Source organism: Neophocaena asiaeorientalis, unplaced genomic scaffold, assembly GCF_003031525.2.
Source record: "Neophocaena asiaeorientalis asiaeorientalis breed wild unplaced genomic scaffold, Neophocaena_asiaeorientalis_V1.1 scaffold423, whole genome shotgun sequence".
Classification (NCBI taxonomy): Eukaryota; Metazoa; Chordata; class Mammalia; order Artiodactyla; family Phocoenidae; genus Neophocaena; species Neophocaena asiaeorientalis.
This window is the reverse complement of record NW_020174133.1, coordinates 885,681-904,438: the sequence shown is the minus strand read 5'-3', so window position 1 is coordinate 904,438 and position 18,758 is coordinate 885,681. Positions and strand designations below refer to the sequence as shown.

The 18,758-nt window shown below is 36.9% G+C and overlaps 1 protein-coding gene across 8 annotated transcripts in view; it reads left to right on the top strand.

Annotated features, from left to right (window-relative positions):
* LRCH3 (leucine rich repeats and calponin homology domain containing 3) overlaps nt 1–18,758 on the top strand; it is a 112,009-nt gene that overhangs the window by 13,971 nt on the left and 79,280 nt on the right. The gene's annotated exons all lie outside the window — the stretch shown is intronic.

Genomic DNA, 18,758 nt, shown 5'->3' with positions numbered 1-18,758 from the left:
GGGAATTTTTTTTTTTTTTTTAATTTTTGGCTGTGTTGGGTTTTCGTTACTGTGCGCAGCCTTTCTCTAGTTGCGGCGAGCGGTCTTCTCATTGCATGGGCTTCTCTTGTTGCGGAGCACGGGCTCTAGGCGTGCGAGCTTCAGTAGTTGTGGCTCGCGGGTTCTAGAGCACAGGCTCAGTAGTTGTGGCGCATGGGCTTAGTTGCTCCGCGGCATGTGGGATCTTCCTGGACCAGGGCTTGAACCCGTGTCCCCTGCATTGGTAGGTGGATTCTTAACCACTGATCCACCAGGGAAGTCCTGGAGAAAGGGAACTTAATGTTAAATATCCGAAAGCACTCTAGGCCCTACTTTGAGGCAATATGGGAAATGGGAGACCGTCTGAAGTATGGAACCCAAGGGTAGAGAGCTGTGACCTCTTGAAAAGGAAGGATATTAGAAGACAGAGACTTAAGGAATTTCTTGAAGCGATGCTATAGATGACGAGGGATTCCTTTTATAGCATGTACAAAACAAACCATTGTGTATATGAAGTGGGCTGAGCTGCTCCCATGGATTTGAAGGGGTGGGGTTGAGTAGGGTAGGGGCAGTGTTACTTTGGGAGTAAGAAGATGTTTCTTCTCTGACTGCTTTTAAGATTGTTTTCCCTTTGTCTTTGATTTTCTGCAGCTTGATTATGATGTGGCTTTCTTTTTTTTTAATATTTATTTGGCTGCGTTGGGTCTTTAGTCGCAGCACGCGGGATCTTATGTTGCCGCGCACAGGCTCTTCATTGTGGAATGGGGGCTTCTCTCTAGTTGTGGCACGTGGGCTGTAGAGTGTGCAGGCTCAGTAGTTGCGGTGCGCGGGCTTAGTTGCCCCGCAGCATGTGGGATCTTAGTTCCCCAGTCAGAAATCGAACTTTTTCTTTTTTTTTAATATTTATTTGGCTGCGTTGGGTCTTTAGTCGCAGCACGCGGGATCTTATGTTGCCGCGCACAGGCTCTTCATTGTGGAATGGGGGCTTCTCTCTAGTTGTGGCACGTGGGCTGTAGAGTGTGCAGGCTCAGTAGTTGCGGTGCGCGGGCTTAGTTGCCCCGCAGCATGTGGGATCTTAGTTCCCCAGTCAGAAATCAAACTTGTATCCCCTGCATCGGAAGGCGGATTCTTAACCACTGGACCACCAGGGAAGTCCCTGATGTGGCTTTCTTTATATGTGTTCTACTTGAGGTTTGCAGAGCCTCTTGCATATGTGGATTGAAAAATTCTTGGTTGTTATTTGGTTTCAGTAACACAAGTTTTTCTGTTTTCTTGGTTGACAAATACTATTCAAAGTCATAATTACTCTTTTTGTTATGACTTGCTTTTCCTAGGGTACTATTATTACATAGTATCTTCTTTTGAAATTTTCAAGTATGATCTATGGGTCTATAAAGTTTTGTTATTCAGAGTGTGGTTTATGGGCCAGCAGTGTGGCATCACTTAGGACCGCGGTCCCCAACCTTTTTGGCACCATCATTGTTTGCTCGCTACTCGCCTCCTGCTGTGCAGCCTGATTCCTAACAGGTCACAGACCGGTACCGGTCCACAGCCCGGGGGTTGGGGACCCCTGACTTAGGATTTTATGAGAAATGCAGAATTTCAGGCTCCATCCCAGAATTAGAGTCTGCATCTTAATAAGACCCCCAGGTGCTTATGAGAACATTACAGTTTTGAGAAGCACTGCTCTACAGGTAATCAGGTAATTGAGGTTGCTCTTCTTTTCCCAGAGGGTCTCTGAGCTTAATAAGTAGTTGACCCCAGTTATTCTAACCCCATGCCACAGAGGTCAACCAAATTGAGCACTCTAAACACCAGTCTGTTAAAAAAAAAAGGGGGAAAGGTACACTAGGCAAAGAAGAAAGTTATGCCACCAGTTACTTTGTTCCAGGATATGATATGCTCATGATCTGGACATATCATGGATATGTATATGGCTAGAATTAAATGTGATGTTAACAAGTTCTTTTGGACTGTGCCTTGGCTCAGCTGGGCCACTGCCAAAGTTACGCTCAAAAGGTAAATAAAAGCCTTAGTATGTCATCCTATAGGTGTAGTAAGGATGCCAGCTTGTGCAGAAACCCCAACCTGTGTCCACAGCTCAATCTTCTTATGTTTTTTGGTCCCCACTTCTGTTATGAGGATTGGGGCTTCCTACCCAAAATTGTTATACCGTAAGCAGGTTTTTATTTCTCATTGGATATTTGTTTCTCGTATTTGCTTTTAGAAGCCTAATTATTACTGGTTCAGTTGTTTATCTTGCTTATGAAGACACTGTTTAGTAACGATAGAAACAATATTCTTGAGGTCAGATCAACAGCAACCAGCATAAGTTTATTAATTTTGCTGTCTTATCATAGTGCTTGCAATTTGTAAACACTTCTTTATTTTCCAACATAACATAATGACAGACACAGCTTAAAGACTTACTTTCTATAGAATCTGTATCTTGATTATCCTCTCTTTTCGTCACAAAAGAAAGACAGTTTTTCATAATAGGTATAGATTTCTTCACAGCACCCTTTATGTTATCTCTGCTTTCTAGGATCCTTCTGGACTTAAGGATTTCTTAGAGATTCAAGAAGTTTATAACTGGCTCTACCTGTTGTGTTCCATACTCACATGTCACTGCCTAAACCCTTCCCATGTGGGAGCCCTCCTCTTGAGCAAGCCTTTCCCCATTCCAGCATTGCTGCTGAGAACTTGAAAATTGCATTCCAAGAACAAAAAGATTTTCTAGATCCATCTTGTTTCCCCCCCCCTTCCCCCAAATAAAGCATCTGTTATCTTTAAGCAGTCTTGGTTCCTTCTAGTGAGCAATAGGATACAAGATTACGATCTGTCTACTGGAGCCTCCTTTTATATCATTTCACATGACAACTGATACCAGACAGGATGGCATCAGGAACAACTTAGATACTTTATGTGAAGGAGTAGGAACCTTACAAAGTCATGAATGTGGATAATTTTAACTCCTATTTGACCAAATTCTTTTCTTACTCTAGTATTAAAGCTCTTCAGTTGAGTCTCACTTATGTTCTAATCTGAGTTACCAGCTTTTCCTTTCCTTCATACCAGTATAGTCATATTTTATGTACCGTGTTACTATGTATTGTTATACCAAGCTATATTTTGAGTGAAAGTACTATCAAAAGCTTTAGAAATATTGACATTTAAATGTCACCTTGTGACTGCTCATTTTCAATAAATCTCATGTATATGGTGCCACTGAACGCATATTTTTGAAGGCTCCTGAATTTAACTTCCTTAGTGTCCTCAGTGTAGTTAGTCTGATTTCCTATGTGTATCCTGTAGATTAATCAGGACCAATTTCACCAAAGATTTATTTTCTTTCTTTAAACAAAGGAATATTTCATATGCGTAATGACTTTCTAGCAAAATGTATTTAAACTAACATACTAAGTAATTTAACAACCATTGCTTAAATTCCATGTAAAATAATATCTTGATCAAGAATAAATAGTATTGAATTATTTCATGTACTCTGTGCCTCAGCAAGTGATGGTTTTTGCGGAATACAGTATATTCTTTGCTGTCTTACATTATGCTGCCTTGTCAAAAAGATAATTTTTTACTTTGCCAGGGTTCTTGGTATGGCTCAGAACTTTCCATTTTTCTTTAACTTGTTGTGTTACTATTATCATTAGAGTACGTATCAACGATTATCATTAGAGTACGTATCAAAAGTTTGAGTTATTTCTTCCTCCAGATTCTTCTGGAGGAAGAAACCTTACAGCAACATAAATATGTCGCAGTTGCAACTTCATAGTAATATAGTGTTCAAGTTTCTTAGTATATTTTCCAAATGCGGACAAACACAGAAACAGAGATAATTACAGAATACCAATCATTTAGCTTCTCTGAGAAAATAGAAAGAAGAAAAATCATATTGCTCTTAGTTGCAAACATTCAAATTATTGTCTTGGACTAGAAATCCTAGCCCTGCTCTACCAATATACAAGTCTGTTGGATTTACCCTAGCTTCCCATAGAGCGCCGGTTGTCAAAGTGTGGTTCCTAGACTAGCAGCAACAGCATCACATGGGAAATTGTTAGAAATACATATTATTGTGTCTCACCCCAGACCTATAGTATCAGAAATTCTTGGGATAGGGCCTTGCAATCTGTGTCATAACGTACCCTCCACGTCAATCTGATGCATGCTAAAGTTTGATAGGCATTGCCATGGAACATAGAAAATCTCATAGTAATTATATAATTATTTCTAAAACTTCTCTGTTAAATTCAGAGCATCAGTTATTTTTAACAGTTCACAAACTAAAGAATTTATCTAAATTCTAAAGTTCCAATTTTGAAGGGCCAATATTTTAAAATCTTTGTGGTTACAACTCTGCATAGGAAATCCTAGTGCATTGCTTGCTGCTATATGGAAACTTTGTTATATCATTCCCCCACCATACTTATTGTTAAAACTGGAAAACTGCCTTTTGCTTTTTAGAAACCATTGAGTGGTGGGGGAGGAGTAAAGCTTTGTTCACAATATAAAAACATTTTATTAAAAACCTCTTAAAATTTATAATAATCCCCTCCCCCTCAATGTAAAGGAATAAAAATTCCAACAGATACTGAAAAGCAGGCCAGGGAGCATGAGTAAGACTTAGAAAAGTAACCCCTATCGCTTCCCGTTATAATTTTCAGCCTTCCTATTTTAAGATGTGAAGGAAAATCCAGTCCAGTGACACAGCAGGGTATAAGTATACTGTAGTTATATAATCTATAATCCCTATGGATCTTAAAGGTAATATTTAGTAAGAGTCTCTGTCTGAAGAAGTAATTTAATGGTGCTGTATGATATCATATATTAAATGGTATCTCTTTAAAAATCCTGATTTTCACTAGCTTAATGGTGTTGCCTAGTAATCGTATGCCTGTTTTTCAGCATTTTAAAATAGTAATTTATAGTATGATAATGTTTTGTGTAAGTATATTTATGCATGGGCTTTGAATTCAGAGATACCTAGGTTTGAATTTCAATTCATTCACTTACTAACTTTGTGTGACCCATAGGCATGTTTCCTAACCTTCCTAATGGCAGTTTCCTCATCAGGACAATGCCTGCCTCTGTAAGGACATTTTTGGGGATTAAACAAGATTATAGCCATACGGAACAATTAACAAATGTTCTAGTGCTTATATGTGCTCAGCAAAAGTTAGCTTCCTTTCTTTTTCTCCTTTCTTTCCCCTGTTTAATTCAGTGCCATATTTATTTGGTAAGAATGTATTTTGTGCCTATGTCTCAGGCACTCTTTTAGGAACAGATATAGGTTTTTTCCCCCTGTTTTTTTTGTTTGTTTGTTTTAATATTTATTTATTTGGCTGCACCAGGTCTTATTTGCAGCGCGCTGGATATTCATTGCCAGTTGCAAGATATTCATTGCAGCATGTGGGATCTTTTTAGTTGCAGCATGCGGGATCTCCTAGTTGTGGCATGTGGGATCTAGTTCCCCAACCAGGGGTCAAACCTGGGCCCCCTGCATTGAGATCACGGAGTCTTAACCATTGGACCACCAGGGAAGTCCCTAGTTTTTTAAAATATATAGAGATTGTTTTTTTAAATATATATTGAATCTAAAATAAACCAACCCCAGTTTGTTACAAAATGTTTTCAATTTTTTCAGTCTTATTTTACATTTCATTATGGAGTCATAAAATATATATAACAGGATTAAATTGATACATTGTACTGCCATGGTTCTAAACGGACATGTGGCCCCCAATATAGAAGATAAAGATGGTTGATTGGTTACTACTGGTAATTGGTATCATGTTTTCCCAGAGTTTTTTGTTGAAGTCATTTTTTTAAATGTATGATTTAGTTTCCTTCTGATTGTACTTTAAAAGTTTCATTTTACTTTGACTTTTTGGATTATCATTTTAAGGATTTCTTTTAAAATTTCTGGAGAAATTCTTTATTTTAGTTATCTTTAGATTTTATATTACTTAAAGTAAGAAGCTATCAAATAAAAATTTTATGTTTGGCTACAAATTTTCCATCATTAATAATTATATTTGTAAAATATATACAATGTCCTTTTTCAAAAAACAGAGTTCTCATCCTTTTTCATTACACAATTTTCACATTTCAAAATAAAGTGACTTTATCATGCCAGTGCAGCATATGTCACCAACAAAAGATTAGAACCCAGGTCTCCAAGACTACAAAGATAATTCTCTTAGCTAAGTTAAATTAGAGTTCTAAGTTTGATTTAATTTTTCACCCTTCTTGTTAAATTTCTTTAATATTTTTATCATAGCCCAGCTTTAGAAATATGTACCAAAATTTTATCAACCTACATACATTTTTCAGCATCCCACACTCCTAGGATATGTGGAAAACAAAAATGGCGGGGGGAGCTATTTTTCCAAATCTTTCAGTGTACATTATTGCTTTTCCTGGGTAATATGTGTGCAAAGTGGTAAAGCATGGTGTGTAGGCCTTCTTAGACTTCAGCATCCTTGATAGCTTTTCCAGTAAGACTTTTTTTGGGGGGTTTATTCAGCGCTCAGTTCCAAACTGACTGCCCTGGGGCCTCTCCAGGCAGTGGACAGAGGGTGGATAGAAGGGCTGGAAAAAATTCAATGTATCATGGTGTTATAGAAATGAGACCTTTACTCTGGCAATAGGAATTCACGTTTCAAAAGCTGATGATTGTCAAGCTCATCTAAAAGACTTCATGAGAATGCAGAAATAGTTGCTGCTTTTTTAAAACTTGGCCATTTCTAAAACAAAATTTGTTTTTGCTCTAAATAGCCTTTCATATTAATAAGCAAAGTATGTAGTTGGTTATTTTTGAATTAGTTCTCTTCTTTAAAATGTGTTGGGAGACAGCATTACAAGCAGGAGAGAAAAGGGGCAACTGTATCATAGTTTAAATGAAAATATAGAGTGTTGCAATGAAAAATAAAAATCCATTTACCTAGATTTAGTTGTGCTAAAAATAGATGGCATTGCTCTTGTCAGTAATTAAAAGTTAAGTACTAATTTGGGGTTAGGGGGAGCCTCTTGAGATAGTAAAAAAAAAAAATCTCAGACAGTTGCTAGAAACATCTTGTTTTAAGTTGTGAAGAAATAATGATCAACAAAAGCATTTACATAAAATCGGTATTTAGCAATTTTACACATGTTCTGTAAAATAGAAGTTTGGGATTTGAACATTCAAGTATTAACAATGTGACCAAATTGCTATCCAGTAGGAGGCTAGGAAACTTTGGTCATCATTAGTGAGCTAAAGTATAGAAGATTACCAGTGTGAAGAAGTCCAGGATCAAGGTATCAACATGGTTGCTTCCTTCTGAGGGCCAAGAGAGAAACTGTTCCATGCCTCTGCCCTAGCTTCTGCTGGTTTGCTGGCAGTCTTTAGTGTTCCTTAGCTTTAGAAGCATCACTTTGATCTCTGCCTTCATTGGCATGTGGTGTTTTCCCTGAGAGTGCATGTCAGTGTCCAATTTTCCCCTTAAGGTAACAACATGGATCACGTTGGATTAGGATTCACCCTAATGACCTCATTTCAACTTGATTCCCTCTGTAAAGAGCCTGTCTTCAAATAAGGTCATATTCTGAGGTACTGGGGGATTAGAACTGTAACATATCTTTTTGGAAAGACAAAATTCAATCCACAACAAGTGTTAAGTTCAGTTAAAGAGAAATAAAGTTCTAATTTTGCACACCTGAAAAAGAAAAAGATTACCAGTGCGATATTTAAAAACTGCATTAAGACTATAATTGGTTTTATGAAATGACTGAATTGGAGAATAAAAAGGTTGTTTGAGTATCACTTTGTCTTCATCCTTTTGGTGAATAAAATAACCTGTTATTTTTACCAGTAAATCCTCAATTTGATTTAACAATTACACTATGAAGAAACCATTTCTGGAAAGCTGATTAAAATTTTAAATAGGGTAATGATAATACACTTGGCCATAATTTAAATTCTGCATACATTTTGCAGAGAATTTTACAAGAATGTTAAGTTTTAAACAAGTGCTATTTCATGCTTTTAAAAATAAATTTAGGCTAAGCACTTAAAAAAAGAAAGACAAATACATGTTTAAAGTAAATACTAAGTCAGTAAAGGGATTCCATTGTGAAAGAAGGCTGATGATACATCTCAAGTACTGACAGAAATTAACCCCACCATAGTAAATTATAAATCCAAAGTTGAAATTCTTTCATTACACTGAAATTGTCAAAAATTTTTGAATAAACAGTCAACTGAATATTTTCATTTTATGGTATTTGTTGAGGATATAATATACCTAATAAGACGTTTCTGTGAAATTAAGTATAAATATGGGCCTGGAAGTAGGTTTAAACATTTCAATAGAGATCAAAAATTAAACCCCATACACTTTAAAAATATTAGCAGTTAATTAGGAATTCTTCCCTTTCTCACTTGTACTAGTAACAAGTTACTGGTCTCAGTATTTTAACCTAGACAATTGGTCAATCTGTATAACTACAACAAAAAAAAATAGGCATTAATCTTTTAATGAAAAAGGAATAATATATAGAAACCCTTAGGTTTTGGAATACATAGAAACTCTTAGATTTCTATATTTTACCTTTTCAGGTTTATATATGCAAGTCTTATATTAATAGTCATATATTTTAAGATGGGAAAACAAGTTACTTCTAACAATTTTTTTTTCTAGTAGCATGTTACTATGTTAAAAAGATTTGACAGTGCATTCATTTAACCTGGTGATCTTCTATTAACAACAAATTAAACCTTATTGTAAAGAAATTCTTTATAGTACCATGGCCAGATTTCCTAATTTTAGGGAAGGTCAGACATGCTGCAGTTAAAGTTTGTTGTGATGAGATTATAATAAATTTGTTCAAAGTGTTTATGAAGTTTTAACTTTTAAGGTGCTAGAGAGAAACATAAAAAGATATCACTGTATCATCTAAAAATTTGACTGTTTTCATCATAATCTATGCTTTCAATTTTATAACTGATTAAAACCAAGATCTGCCTCATAATAAGGCTCATTTTGGCATCTCTGTAAATGCTGCTGTGTGAAAGTAAAAATAAGGAAAATAAGTTGTGATAGTCACATTCATAACTTTCATTAAAAAATATGTATTCCCTGAATTAGTCATATCAGGTGGTCATCATTCAGTATGAATTCCAATGTTATAAACAAAAATAAGACATTAATGGATTTTCTGTACTTATTTTTAACAGTCTACTTCATTTTTGCTGATTATCAACATCCCTATTATTGAATTCCTGGGCCCTTCTAGTTCACATTGCTTTTGACTTTGGGGATTGTTAATTATAGAGATTGGATCTTATTAAAGTATTTGCTTCACTCAGAAGTCAGATAGATCAGTGGCACTCCCTCTTAAAACGTGCCTAATCTTTTTTTCTTAGTAATGACACCATTCATGGTGGTCTGAATTTTTATACTCTAATGTAGAAATTAAAATTAGCATCGTGTTGAGATTTTGAAATTTTTTCAGTCCTTGAAGTTTTTGCTACATACCCTATACACTTCCCATTATTTTCTTCCTCTAAGGAATCAAGAGATTTCTTCAAGGTCCTTGCTTTCTGAAAAGGAAGAGCAATCTTATGACAGACCATTTGTTTTTTCTTTCTGCCTCTCCAACAGGTGGGCAGTGGTCAGAGTCCTGACTCTCCTAGTCCTCCTCTGACCTCACGCCAGCAGGAAGGCAGAGGGCTCCTCGTTACTGCTGGTTAGAGGTGGAAGTCCAGGCTCCCCATAATGTCTCCACTGATCCCACATGTTGGGGAGTGGGGCCACATTACCTTCTAGTAGGCATATAAGTCCTGGCTCCTTCCTTGACCCTCTTTGATACCACACCAGTGGAGACTGGTGGGGAGCCACTAAAATGTTAAGTTACAGTTCTGCAAGGGTGGAAGTTTAGGCTCCCAGTTAGCCTTTGTTCCATGGGTGGGATGAGGCCACAATTTTTTTGTGAGATGTTTGGCTGAAGTAGAGTGGTTACTGTCTAAAAGTTTTCTGTCTTGTTAAGTTGCCCCTTTCCTGGTCCTTTGGATAGAGAAAGCAGGCTTTTGTTGGTTTGTTTGTTTGTTTGTTTTTGTCTCTTCCCATTGGTGTTTCTGGATTGCCAACTTGGAGATGTCAGCTCCAAGTCTAGGATACATGAGGCAAAAAGAAAACCCAGGGAACTGATCACCACGTCATTCCTTGGGTCTTGAAGTCCTTAGTTGTCTTGTTTAACCCTTTAGAATCTTATGTTTTTTGGTGGTTTTTTTTTTGAGGTATGCGGGCCTCTTACTGTTGTGGCCTCTCCCGTTGCGGAGCACAGGCCCCGGACGCGCAGGCTCAGCGGCCATGGCTCACAGGCCCAGCCGCTCCGCGGCATGTGGGATCTTCCCAGGCCGGGGCACAAACCCGTGTCTCCCTGCATCGGCAGACGGGACTCTCAACCACTGCACCACCAGGGAAGCCCTAGAATCTTATGTTTGTTTTAGATGTGATTGCCAGGGTTTTTAGTTTAGTAATAGGGAAAAGTACATCTGCTTTATCTTCCTGGAAGCAGAAGTCACTGATTGGCATTTAAAATTATATAAATTTACTACCTTTAATTAAAAACAATTTAAAAAGAATATCCATATGTAAGTAATATGACTTTAAAATGAAAAGCATTAGATCTAGTATTCTCATTTCTGACCTTTCTGGGTTGTGTAATTAATAGCTAAAATAAAATGATTTTTATTGCATTCTCTCAACAAAATTTTCATGTCAATGGCATAGTGGTTGAAAGCATAAAGGAAATAACTAAATATAGAGTGTTTTTTGGATTGAAAATTTTGGAGCAAATTTAAAGAGAAAGTTTAAAAAGTGTAACAAACTTTTATCAGCCATCACAGTATCTTCATTTAATGGGCAAATGTTTATGTTCTTTCTCCTTGGTATTTGTTAGCCTGTGGGAAGCACCCTAAACAGTATCATTGGGATTTGTTAAATAGTTACCAAATCATATTTTAAGTTATTACTTTTATATAATTCTTTAGGGACTTGACCTTCCTTAAGAATTTTAGTTTTTATTTCTTACTGTATTATTTCATATTGAATGTGTATTTTAGAAACTTTTAATAATTTGTATTTGCCATTTCTTTATGTGTTAAAGGATATTATCCCTATAATATTCTTCTGAAGTTTGTATAGCTTAGTGTTAAAAATCTCTTATACAGAATATTTGTCATAATCTCAGTCTCTTTTAACATTCACAACAGTGACTGTTCTCATACAAAGTGATAGTACTGTATATGTGGGTATTGCATAATGGGCTTTATTTGGTAAGGATGATGTCATTGCGTGGGATGGCCTGAAGGAGTTATTAGAAGAACATAAGACTTTTAACTTTTAACTACTAGCATTTCTTAATAAATGCCATACAGTTGAAAACATTAATTTGTGTTTGGACTGGCTTAGCTTTAGAGATTTAAAGAAATAAGTTCTACTGTTATAATTACAAAGCTGAATAGAATGAAATATCAAACACTTTTTTTTTCCCTGGAAAAGAGAAATGGAGTTAGGAAGGAAAGAGATAATAAACAATTTACATTTTTTTTTACACAGTTATGAAACTAACTTTTTGAGATTTGGGATTACAGAATACTTTCTGTAGTTTTGGTTTTTTTTAAAAGATTTATTATTTATTTTTCTTTATTTTTGGCTGCTCCGGGGTCTTAGTTGCAGCACACGGGATCTTCATTGAGGCATGCAGGATCTTTTGTTGCAATGCACAGGCTTCTCTCTAGTTGTGGCGTGCGGGTTTTCTCTCTCTAGTTGTGATGTGCAGGCTCCAGGGCTCATGGGCCCTGTAGTTGTGGCATGTGGGTTCCAGAGTGCATGAGCTCTGTAGTTTTGTGGCATGCAGGCTCTCTAGTTGAGGTGTGCAAGCTCAGTAGTTACAGCACACGGGCCTAGTTGCCCCATGGCATGTGGTATCTTAGTTCCCTGACCAGGGATTGAACCTGCGCCCCCTGCATTGTAAGGTGGGTTCTTTACCATTGGACCACCAGGGAAGTCCCCAGAATACTTTGAATTTTTGTTTCTTTAATTTCTGTATTATTTGGTTTATTGCCAAGGTATAAGATACGGCTTTTAGAAAAGTCCGTAATTTTGGAGGAAGATTTTTAACGTACATATCACTAAAAAGAGGCAGATTACATTTATTTTCTACTTTGAGTACTATACATTTTTTATTGTGATAAAATATATGTAACAAAATTTACCATTTAAATCATTTTTAAGCGTACTGTTCAGTGGCATTGAGTAGATTCACATTGTTGTGCAACCATCACCACTGTATCCATCTGCATAACCTTTTCATCATCCCAGAGTGAAACTATATTAAACAGTATCTCTCCATTACCTCTTCTCTCTACGCCCGGTAACCATTCTACTTTCTGTCTCTGAATTTGAGTATTCTAGGTGTCTCATATAAGTGGAATCATACAATATTTATCCTTTTGTGTCTGTTTTGTTTCACTTAACACAGTGTTTTCAAGGTTCATCCGTGTTATAGCATGTATCAGAATTTCATTACTTTTTAAGGCTGAAGAGTATTTTGTTTTATACATATACCACATTTTGTTTATCCATTCATCTGTTAATGGATGTTTGGACTGTTCATTCGGTTGTTTCCACCTTTTGCCTATTGTGAATAACGTAGCTGTAATATTGGTAGACAAATACCTGTTCGAGTCCCTGCTTTCAGTTCTTTTGGGTATATACTCAGAAGTGTAGTTGTTGGATCATAAACATAATTTCATGTTTAATTTTTTGAAGAACCACTCTACTGTTTTCTATAGCAATTGTACCACTTTACATTCTCACCAGCAATGCACAGGGGTTCCATTATTCTATATCCTCACCAACTCTTGTTATTTTCTGGCTTTCGCTTTTAATAATGGCCATCCTCGGGCTTCCCTGGTGGCACAGTGGTTAAGATCCACCTGCCAATGCAGAGGACACAGGTTCGAGCCCTGGTTGGGGAAGATCCGATACGCTGCGGAGCAACTAAGCCCGTGCGCCACAACTACTGAAGCCCGCTCACCTAGAGTCCATGCTCTGCAACAAGAGAAGCCACCGCAACGAGAACCCCTCGCATTGCAACAAAGAATAGCCCCCGCTCGACGCAACTAGAGAAAGCCCACACATAGCAACAAAGACCCCACGCAGTAAAAAATAAATAAATAAAATTTATTTTTAAAATAATAATGGCCATCCTCATTGATATGAAGTGGTATCTCATTGTGGTTTTGATTTGCATTTCCTTAGTGATTAGTGATGTTGAGTGTTTTTCCATGTTCCTTTTAGCCATTTGTATATCTTCTCTGGAAAAATGTTCAAGTCCTTTGCCCATTTTTTAATTGGGTTGTTTGTTTTTTGTTGTTGAGTGTTAGATATATATGTGTGTGTGTGTGTGTGTGTGTGTGTGTGTGTGTGTGTATAATATTCATTCTGGATATTAATCTATCATTGATTTACCCATTTTATTTTTAATTCATGTTGTAGAGGATTGGTGGTGGTGTGGGTGTAATCTGACCTGGTCTGTAGGTATCTCTCCTGTATTTCCTCTACTGCTATTAAGGATCTTTTCTTATGATTTCCTTCATGGAGCCCACATTTTAAAGATTAATTAATTAATTATCTACCAAACTTCGTTTATTCAGAAATAATTAATTTTCCGATTTTTAATTTAAAAATAGCTGATTAGAGAGTTGATCAGCATGATATATCCAGTGTTGGCACACTGAATTAACTAATTCTAGCAAATAAACTTGACCTTTTAATAAGTCAGATATTGTGTTAGATGCTAAAGACACAAAGCTCTTGGTCTCAAGGAACTTAAAATCTAATGAAGAATTACCCTGCTGTGTGATAATTGCTACACTAGAGTAATAGAAACACAGTGGGCAAATCCTTGAGTGCGTAGACAAGTCAAGGGAAGTATGAGATTATGCTTGAGATGGCTCTTAAAGGAGGGGCAGGAGTTTACCAGGGTATCAAGAATGAGGAGAGCCCTGGAGTTCAGTGTTACTTCCTTTGAGAGGGTTCCCAGGGTAAATGTTACTGGTATATATGACTCTGAAAAGCTGGGAGGGAAGGAGAGCCAGCCCCTGTGGATGAAAGGGAGAAATTAAGAACATTGTGAGCTGAGCAAACATCCTAAAGATGTCTCACTATATATTTACATTTATGATAATAAGCAATACACAATGGCTAAAACATCTATTTTTTTTTTTTTTTTAAATAAGAGATTTGGCCCCTTTTTCCTGTGTGCATTAGGTAACCTGCACATGCATAAGAGCTGGAAACACTGAAGAACACTATATGTCAGTAGAAATGAATAAGTACAGTTATTTAAATTTAAAATATTTGCATTAATTGGTTGAATGAATTTAACTTGTTTTGGGTGTGATTCAAATAGGTGGTTCCTTTTAATGGAAATGTTACCACATTTTTTCTTCTGATAGCTTACATGAGAATAGGGAGAAGAATAGACAGGTAGAGGAGAGTACGATATTAGATCTGATGGGTCAAAGGAAATGATCTCAGGCACCTTATTATAAAAGTCAGACACTGGTCTGAAAAATAGAAGGGTGCCTCCTGCAGCACTAAGGAGAATCAAGAATGGTGATTGGGCTTCCCTGGTGGCGCAGCGGTTGAGAGTCCGCCTGCCGATGCAGGGGACATGGGTTTGTGCCCCGGTCCGGGAAGATCCCACATGCCGCGGAGTGGCTGCGCCCGTGAGCCATGGCCGCTGAGCCTGCGCGTCCGGAGCCTGTTGCTCCGCAGCGGGAGAGGCCACAACAGTGAGAGGCCCGCGTACCGCAAAAAAAAAAAAAAAAAAAGAAGAAGAAGAAGAATGGTGATTGTAACAGTTTGACTGTATCTGAAAGAAGGGGCAAAATTGAGCAGACTTCTTTAAGAGCAAAGAATGAATTTGTTGAACTAAACACAGAAACACTACTTAGATATTTATAATTATTTTCTTTTAAGAGATTTAATTTATAAAATTATTAAAGTTATTGACAAGTTTTTGTGTTATAAAGAATTAGGGTTTTTTTTTTTCTTTTTGCCAGCTTATAAGGAGTGAGCAATATCATATTAGTAAAATAATTATATTATTTTTCTGGACCTTGTGACCTTCACAGCCTCAAACAGAAATAGGAAGTCAGAAAGTTAGCTGGGAGGAAAATGTCACATCAGTTAAATAAGTGTTTCCCAAAAACTTTTTTCAAGTTTAAGAAACCACATTACTGTCATCTTTGGGCTCCAGGTTTGTCCCCCGAAAGTAGGAATCAACTACTCCTAATTCATAAAATCATAAAGTTATTGAGCAGTTAATGGGAGAAATAGACTTAAGAAAAACATGCTTTTAACATGCTTCTTACCTGAAAAAAAAAAAAGTAAAATAATTGAAAACATCTCAGTGAAAGTGTTAGAGAAAAAGATTCTGAAATGTTCTAGAGCTTAAGATATATATAATAAATGGTAGAGCTAGGGCTGAACTCTGGCTATATCTTAGGTCTCATTTAAGATAATAGTTTTTCTCTAAATTGCATTGTTTTGGGGTGTAGTTTTGAAAACTTTTATTGGCAGGGTATGTAATGAGCCATATTTCAAGATGAAAGGAAATATTATGAGAATTGGATAACACTTTTAAGGATGGTCTTTGTAAACTCTAAAATTGAGTTTATTTTCCAATATTATATAAAACCAGAATCCATTCTAGGCAGAAATTCACATTCTTTCCTGTGTGAGCAAAGAGAGTCTTTTAAGTTGGTTGACTTTTTTTATCTTCTCTGCATTATTTGAAAAGGAAAAATATGTAGTACATTTGAATGATATGTAAAAATAAGTGAGGGGAGAAAAATTTAATTAGAAAATTACAGGAATATATACACATATGTATGTGTGTAAATATATATATGCCCTTTCTTATCAAGATTTAAGATTAATACTTAGTGATCTTTATTGTCATATACCTCTTCAAATAACATGTTTCACTACAGATAGCCACATGTATTTATGGTGATTTAAATCCTTTAGATAACCTCTGTACCTATCATGATATGGCAGGTTATAGTTTCTTTAATTGTTCTGCCAGAGCAGAACTAGGGTACCCTTTTCTCCAGCCTTCAATAGCATTTTTTTTTTCCACTGCCCTCCAGCCTCCACTAACAGGCACTGGGAGGCCCCTTAGGGCCACTGCCTGCTGCCTCATTTTAAGCCAGTGCCAGATGTTTTACTGTTACACACCACTTCCAGGTACCAATTTCTGTTTTGTTTTTCAGTTGCTGTATAACAGACCGCTATAAAGCTTAGTGGCTTACAAAAAAAACCCAACGGTCATTAATTCTGAAACTTCCCTTGGGATTGGTGGTTTTCCCTTTTGCCCCCTACCCCACAAATCTAATGCCACAGATGTTGCTGTTACACGAGGGTGAAAAATAGCTGATTCTAGAACTGGGGCACAGAAGTTGCAAGATAAGCCTGGAACATCTTGCTGTGTCAGAATATAAGGAAATGCTAGGGACTTCCCTGGTGTCTCAGTGGTTAAGAACCCGCCTGCCAATGCAGGGGACATGGGTTCAAGCCCTGGTCCGGGAAGATCCCACGTGCCGCGGGGCAACTAAGCCCGTGTACCACAACTACTGAACCTGCGCTCTAGAGCCCGTGAGCCACAACTGCTGACCCTGCATGCCACAACTACTGAAGCCCACATGCCTAGAGCCCATGCTCTGCAACAAAGAAAAGCCACTGCAATGAGAAGCCTATGCACTGCAATGAAGAGTAGCCCCGACTCACCACAACTAGAGAAAGCCCATGCACAGCACCAAAGACCCAGCGCAGCCAAAAAATAAATAAAATTTAAAAAAAACACGAAATGCGAAAAAAAATGAAGATGGCATATCAAAAAGCTATAGGAGCTAGTTTAAAGGGGAGATCTCCTAATCAGGTCTGGGTCATAATGGATTATAACATTGAATAAAATGAAAATCCATGAGTCTATGCAGCAAACAAGTCAATAAATCAATGTACATCTATTTTTTAAAATAGGAAGGTATAAACTAAAAACATTTTGTACTTCAAAATGGAAAAAAGTTTCAACGTCATTTTTGTTTTTAATTTATTTATTTGATTTTTGTCTGCGTTGGGTCTTCGTTGCTGTGCACGGGCTTTCTCTAGTCGTGGTGAGTGAGGGCTATTCTTTGTTGTGGTGCACAGGCTTCTCATTGCGGTGGCCCCTTCTGATGCAGAGCACGGGCTCTAGGCGCACGGGCTTCAGTAGTTGTGGCACGCAGGCTCAGTAGTTGTGGCTCGCAGGCTCTAGAGCGCAGGCTCAGTAGTTGCGGTGCATGGGCTTAGTTGCTCCTTGTCATGTGGGATCTTCCCAGACCAGGACGTGAACCTGTGTCCCCTGCATTGACAGGCAGATTCCTAACCACTGCGCCACCAGGGAAGCCCCCCGATGTCATTTTTTATATACCTTAACCACTCTTTCTTATGGTTGTAACCTATCTCAGCTTTTCTTAAAATTATAAATACTTATCTATGGTTTGATACATATAATAGTTTTTCCCTCAAGAGTTGGATTTGATTCATTTTATCTAATGCTTACTTTTTTGGAAATAAATTTTCAATCCAGGTTATGTAGTATTTTTAAAAAAATCATAAAGGTAAAATTGTGATTTGGTCCTTTATCAGTATATTAATTACGTTATTAGTCTTACCATAGATGAAGCTGTATAAGATGGAGGACAGGATTCTTACTCATTTCTGATTCTGGAGTTTTCGTTTCATTCATTTATTTGATTTTTTTAAAATAAATATTTTATTGAGTACCTACTATGTGCTAGGTACTATGGCACTACTAAGTGCCAACTATACAGGGTTGAACAAAACAGACATAGTCCCTACTCAGTGAATATTTGCTATGTGAATCTAGAGTGATCATTCTTGTGCACCCCCCATTAATATTAAAGATTCTTTTTACTATTTTTTTAGACTTTTCTCTTTAGACGTATTATTTTTAAACTTAAAGTAGATTTGAGATGAGTTTAACTTTGAGGGTAACTTTTTTGTAAATTAGGAAAATAATCAGGCATTTGATTGCAAACAAAATGTCTTAAAACTTTTTCCATTGAAATATTTCTTTTAGTTAATTGAAACTTCCATGGTACATTTTTTAGCGAAAATTTTTCTCATATTTTTATCAGGCCAAAATAGGCTTTTTCTGCTTTGCTCAACTGAATAATACATCCAAGGGCTATGCCAGAGCGGTATAGTTGTTGGCTCATATTACTAGCATTAGCAGAAAAGATAATGGCTGGTTCAAGACCAAGGCCACATTCAGGATATGATACATAGAAGTAACTTAATAGCTTAATTGCATAGTTGCTTATTATCCAGTTTGTGGCTGTTTACAATACTTGGCAAATCTCACTTGAGCTTGCAATCGGGAAAACAGCCTACAACTGACTACACTGACACAGAGATGGAAATTTAGGGGGCTTGTGTGGCAATAACTAGTCTTATCTGTATGTGTGAAAGCAAGTTTAGTGACACAAAGATACAGTAACCTCTCTGCTTATTTAACCTCACTGAAAGATAAGGAAACTATTTTAAACATTTTAATGTAAATCTTTAAATAAGTGTTTTCTACCTTTTTTGCCTTTTAAAAGTAGA